This window comes from Limulus polyphemus, unplaced genomic scaffold, assembly GCF_000517525.1.
Source record: "Limulus polyphemus unplaced genomic scaffold, Limulus_polyphemus-2.1.2 Scaffold1580, whole genome shotgun sequence".
NCBI lineage: Eukaryota > Metazoa > Arthropoda > Merostomata > Xiphosura > Limulidae > Limulus > Limulus polyphemus.
The window spans coordinates 49,183-55,710 of NW_013667190.1; the positions used below are offsets into that span (position 1 = coordinate 49,183).

General features: G+C 33.8%; 1 protein-coding gene and 1 non-coding gene across 5 annotated transcripts in view; one reads left to right on the top strand and one right to left on the bottom strand.

The window, feature by feature from the left end:
- Nucleotides 1-2,261: 2,261 nt before the first annotated feature.
- On the bottom strand, nucleotides 2,262-2,345 carry Trnal-cag. Its single transcript has one exon. It is a non-coding gene; the product is annotated as a tRNA-Leu (tRNA).
- Nucleotides 2,346-3,793: 1,448 nt separating this feature from the next.
- Nucleotides 3,794-6,528, top strand: part of LOC106464178 (polyhomeotic-like protein 3) — a 115,733-nt gene continuing 112,998 nt past the window's right edge. For 3 of the 4 annotated variants that reach the window (XM_013924299.2, XM_022391873.1, XM_022391872.1), the window contains exon 1: nucleotides 3,794-4,106. The gene's annotated coding sequence lies outside the window, so the exon portion shown is untranslated. Of the gene's footprint in view, nucleotides 4,111-6,528 lie in introns of all 4 variants that reach the window. The other variant, XM_013924300.2, reaches the window with a different exon arrangement.

Here is a 6,528-nt window from a genome sequence, read left to right on the forward strand (position 1 = left end):
AGAAACGTGGCGTGACACTAGTCATGTGACTTCGCTGACGCAACAATATATATTTTCCTTAGCCACATTCTGTTTCCTACCAGAGTATGCACGATGACGACCAAATTGCAGATTTACAACAGAATCAAAAGCAAAAATAGCCATATATTTGGGCTCGAATAGGTTAAATTAGCTAATGTCTGTTTACTATAAATTAAAATAAAGCTATATCTTGATTTTTTTAGCTACTCTCTCAGTTTTACGCTGTAACATTGCATACTAAGACTGATATTATTGCATCAATATTGTTACATCTCCGTTTGTTAATTAACTTTCCCGTAACTTCGTTCCAACGAAACTTTAACGACACAAGTCTTTACTTAATAAAACTGGTTTATTCTTTCCAAATATAACTCTGCGATACACTTAATCTCAATACTCGCGCTAAAACAACACTGTAACGAACGAACGTTAATTTCAACAATACCGTGTGACTGCAGTTCAGTTACTCACTATCTCTACACATTACCTCCCCGCGTCACGTTTTCCCCTCTTATATATACCAGCCTACCCTACTAGTAATTACTAGAGCATTCCTGAAAGAACAAGATAGTTCTAGAAACTAGAGGGCGCCACAGTGGTCATGTGACTCGCTGACGCAACAATATGATAACACTTGTACACGTCATCTGTTGTTGGTCTCGAGACTACTCTTTAGAAGGTCTCGGTCTCGATGTTTTACAGGTTTCGAAAATGACGCCGGCTAAATTTAAAAGTTTTAACAGTATTAGACCAGTCATCTACTCAGGATTATTAAGCGCTAAATATCGATTACGCAGCAGTTCGTACGAGCATGGTGTAGCATCAAAGATGATTTACTAGTAAAACCCCCTTGGTAATTGGTACTATACCTTTGTAATGATGTTTGTAGCGCCTCCCTTATTTTTGTTGACGTCACCAACCGCCATATTGCCTGTACGCCAATTCGCCGTTATAATACCCGCTATTCAAAACTAATTGCTACTATATATTGTATTACGCGTAGGTTTACTACAGGTTTTGATAAAAGTTTAGATGAACTACCTTTATACTCCAGATGTATACATATTTGTTTTATTATTACTACTAACGTTTCGCTTTTACAGCTTCTTCAGGGTTAATACATATGAACTGTTTGATATTGAAGTATACGTTAATTTATAAAATTAAAACCATTACTACATGTTTGTATGAACTTCAACTGGTGTACGCGTTTACGTCAAACGTTAGCGATTATCCCTGATATTCAACATGTCTAGTAGATCTGCTGTGATCCTGTTTGGCTTCAAAGATCATAAAGAATTTACTGACACCAATACTGGTTTTAGTTTTGTTTGCTGACCTTTCTGATTATTTTTCATTCATTCATTATTTTATTATATTTTTTCATAGGAGGAGACGATAAAACAAAGACTGTGGGGTAAAGGTATAAAAGATTTGCGGTTAAGATGTTAATAAAGTTTGCTTGATGCATGTGATTTTTATTCTTCTTGCTTTATTTTTATTGTGTAAATTATTACAAGGTCTTGGTCTCGACGGTCGACCCCTAAGGTCTCTGTATTGGATATTGAGGTCTCGACTAAAACACTGGTACACCTACATGCATTTACATAAAATAAAACCATTATCTCTCTAGCTATGGATAATTCTCCGAGTCAGAAATAGTTCAGAGTGAAGCTGAAGAAAATATGGAGAAAGTTTGAATGAAAAAGTTGACATCATCTCTCCCCGAGCACATGAGTTAGCCACTTCACATCTGGACATCCAATAAACAAATATTTGAAGGGAAGATCCTCCAGTTATTTTTAAATATCTAAACAACCGAGTTTATTAGATGTATGGATTACCTATCCTATTTCCTTGAAATATCATGCTATTAAATACACGCGCCATCTGTTGATGAATACCAGTAATTTTGTACAATTATTATCGCTGAAGAGTAGGACAATGTTTCAGAACTAGACGTATAAACTATAATTTATTAGTAAACTGTTTTCACTTTTAAGTATTAACATATGTTTCTTCGTTAACTTATAACAAATATGAGGGTAAAGTACACAAAAGAGAAAAGATTGTTTTGAAGTGCAGCCTTTCCGAGGATGGGGTCGAGGTGGACCAGACAGAATAGTGGAGGGGTTTTGCCTTCAAAACATGCACACCACAAGTGTGTTGGATTTTTTTATTACTATTATTTCTATTAATGTGCAATAAATAATTAGATTTGAGAATAGAATAAAAATTATTGTCAGAAGTGGGATTCGAACCCACGCCCGGAAGACCGGACTGCGACCTGAACGCAGCGCCTTGGACCGCTCGGCCATCCTGACATACGAGTTGAAGTTACAATCATATTATATATAATAATTGTAATTTTAAAGGTAATATACCAACTAGTGCTGTTGGCGAATTTCGTATACTTAACAATGTTGTTCATTCCCTTTTGTTTTGGTGTGCACGCTGCCTTTGAAGTTTGACTCTGCAAGACTTAGTAGTTTACCATTATACTATTTTATCGAATTTGTAACGTTTATTACTGTAATCTAAAGTTTGAAATATGCTAATAATGATTGTAATCGCCACACCATATAATTCGACGTTAGACTTTAGCTCCCTTGATACAGTTTACAATATTTTTATGCCTGTTGTCATGGTTATTGGTAAAGGAAACTGTTCATTTACACTTTTTTGTGTTTTTTGGCACTAACTGTGAGTTAATAGTTCTGTGTACCTGAAAAATGAAAATAAGATACAAACTCCGGGCCTGGGTCGCAAAGAAATATATAATTCACATAGCCTCTTAAAATTAATGCAACAATTACCCTTTTATTTGTATCGAAATTAACATAATATTCCGCATATGCTATTCTTATGAAGATGTCGTCATATTTTAGGTAGTTTCTTTTACCAGGCAGTAAAAGTTGTATATGTGAGATGCATAAACATAATCAATATTAATGACAATTATATCATCATAATTAGCATGATAGCTAATTATTAAAATACGTTTATTAATTATTTGTTCAAAAAAACAGGTGATTGAGTAGGCATTCCTTTGTGAAGGTTTATGATGGCTTAGGGAAGACTTTTTACTGAAAGATTTGTAAGAAGCCAAATTCAAGTGTTTATTAATGTGTTCAAATAAAATGTACTTTATCCCGTCTTTAATGCTATTTTAAGATGGCCGAAACTCATGGGATATTATTGAGATTACGGCCAAAAATATCGATAACAGCGAGAGTACCCAACTAATGAAGCAATTCAATATAACCTTAAAAAATAACAACAGTATATTTAATTATCTGTACTCATAACAACGTTCATTTTTATGTATAATATACTTAACTAGCTTTCCATGATCAGAAGTTAATATTAATAGGTGTGTAAGAAAGAGGGTAACTGGCGCAATTAATTTATTATAGAATAAAAGTCTTGCCATCAGTACAGACAGTACTTAACTATAACAATATTTGGTAATATTAAAATTTGTATTATAATTTGTAAAGATCCTTCAAGAACTTTACTTTTTCAACAACTTATAACTGCCTTTTGTTTATCTTCAAAGAATACTTTTGCATTATTTTACGTATCTTCTCTTTAATACATTATTTTTCAAATCAACAACGACAATACATAATATTACTTCCTTACCATGTGTTATATTACCCTTATGAGATTTTGGATGAACCCAACAGTTGCCCAGTCATGAAGTACAGAGTTATGACGTTGAAGAAAACTAGTCCAATTATATTTTACGTTTACGTAATCGAACCACGCCTTCTTTTATTCTCATTGGTGTCTTTTGGGCGCGTTGTTGTTGGATTACAGACAAGGAAATAGTGATTCTGTGTGTCGGGTTATTTTTTTGCGCTATTATACAGTATGCCCATCCGCCCAAGTTAGCCCCACCTTCTTTTGAAATTTTACGCATGAAAGTTATTATGATCATTGGTAGTTTCTCCAATCAAATTCTGTATTTGAGACATCTACGAAAGTTTGCAGCCATAATCACCCGGTCGTGTTCCCACGCGTGTATTCTCATCAAGCCTCAAAGTGTGAGGTGGCGCCCAACTACACGAGCTAGTTCACTGGTGGGTAAGTTGTTCTTATAGCCAAATGATCACAATAATCAAAAATTAAAAGAGTAAATTAAAATCTTTGGTTGGGTTCATTATCGAAACTTTTGATCATCGTACAGAAAAATTAAACAACTATATCAAACAATATTTGCTATTAAAGCAGATGTTATATAATTATTATAAAGAATCTGACTGGTTATCTCTAATATGCTTAAAAAACGGAACCTTTTCTACTACTCGTTCAGGAAGGATTAGCAGAAAACATTGAGTACAAAACGTCTATTTCAAGTTAAATGTTATTGAATTTTCCTTGAAATAGGCTTTGAATGTCGTAACACGTCTATCAAACCAAGATATTTAATAACTGATGATTATAAATATTATTGTTATTATTTAGCCGAATTATTCTTCTCGGCGTATGGACTTATAATTTATATTTAATGATTATTTATAATGTTTGAATATATATATATATATATATATCATTTTAAACTTAATCAAAATACAGTCGATTCTGTATTTATATGTGTAAATTAAAATATCAGAAACCCGGTGTATCTTTATAGACACACATACAAACCCTGCGTACTTGTGACGCTTCTCAGCATCACGAATTTATGTATAGGAAGTATGGCTACAGTTGAGCATATAATGTTTCTAAAGAAGGCACAGATCAAAGAGAAAACTGGGTATTGGATACTCGATATGTAAATGTACTGGAGTAAACACACGAATATTTTTCTCAAAATAAACTTAGGAATTATCTTTTTTATGTGTATGTAAGGATATATATTAGGTTTAGAAAATATGTATTTAATCTGTTTTCTCGTATGTATGTATATATATATGCTGGATTGATTTTCAAGTAAAGTCCTTTCACTAAATATATTAAAATATTTGAATATGGCTCCAAAGAATAACCAAGTTAACACATTCGTAATTGTATTTCCGTATGTTGTAACTTATGCGATGAATCTGAATGCATAACACTTCAAACTATGTCTGGAAATATATTGTATATCACTTCTGCAGGATGTGAGGACCTATTTATAGCATTTGTGTCCTCCCTTCGACTTGGTAACTCATATACAGACACATCAATAAACATTTTACACAAGTGTATTTCGTATAGTTTATAATAATCTGACTTGATAGTTTTACAGTTAGTATAACACGCTAACCAGCTTTATATCTAAAATATAAATCAATCAGTTGTTCTTCGTACTTAAGAAACGGTGCTTTCATGTTTATCGCAAGCTAGACTCTCTAAATATATTCTCGTAAAGTCAGAGTGTGATTGTAGCAATATCAAGAGTAGCGGAAACTCTCGGCACATTGGCAGACTTATTTTTCCCGAGCCACCCTTATTTAGCTAGTTGCGTTTTATCTTGAAATGTTGCATACTACTGAACAAATCTTCGATCAGCCAGAATAGTTCCACCCAATTTGGCAGCATGCCAAATACTGGCAAGCGCTGTCAATAGTGATTTTTTTTTTATCATACTAGCTGTATATAATGTGCGTGCATAATCCTGATCTTGTCGATCTTAACCTTAGCGTACTTAACATACGTTCAGATATTGTACTTCAAAGACTGATATGGCGTTTCTCCCGTTGTTCTTTGAAAAATACTTTAAACATCCCGCAATATCTCTTAAACTGTGAGGATGAAAGAGTCAATTTAATTAAAATACAGTAAAACAGTGTCGTTGGTTGTTGTTCCTTTTTCAGCTTTTTTCATAATATCCAACAATTCCAAAGTTGTTTAATAGTGTTGTTACGTCTCTGTTCGTTTGTTAACTTCCCGCAGAAATTCTTCCCGAGAAACTTCAGCGATACAAGTCCTTTCTGAAATAGAACTAGTTTATTTTTTCTCAATACAACTTTGCAATACACTTAATTTCCACACTTAAACACACGCTACAATTCTCAACGAACGATTCACGCACTTTACTAACTACCGCGCTTGACTCAATTGTCCGTCTATATCTCCAATCTCTCTCTCTGCTATTCTATCTCGATTTATTGTCTGGCGCACTTATATACAAGAATAGAGGATGCCTAGCAAATACTGGATAATTTGTGATGTTTCCCGATCTTTCTAGAACTCATTACGTATTACCAGCGTCACGTGGCTTCCGCTATCATAACACTGCCCCTTCCTTAATATTGTTCGTCCCGAACAATAGCCACTTACATTAAACCAATAGACAATTAACAATAACTTAATTAAATGGACAGAATTTACAGACACAAAATTAAAATTCAACAAAGTCTCTTAATTTCACGGGACTTATCTTCTTCCATACTGGTTTCCGTCTCGTTGGCTTCTGCTTCACGTGGGGTTCATCTGCTCCATCAGGAAATATCCTATTATCGGTAATGGTCACATCAGTGGTAGTAACTTCATGAAGGGCTTCACTGTTTCCCTTTT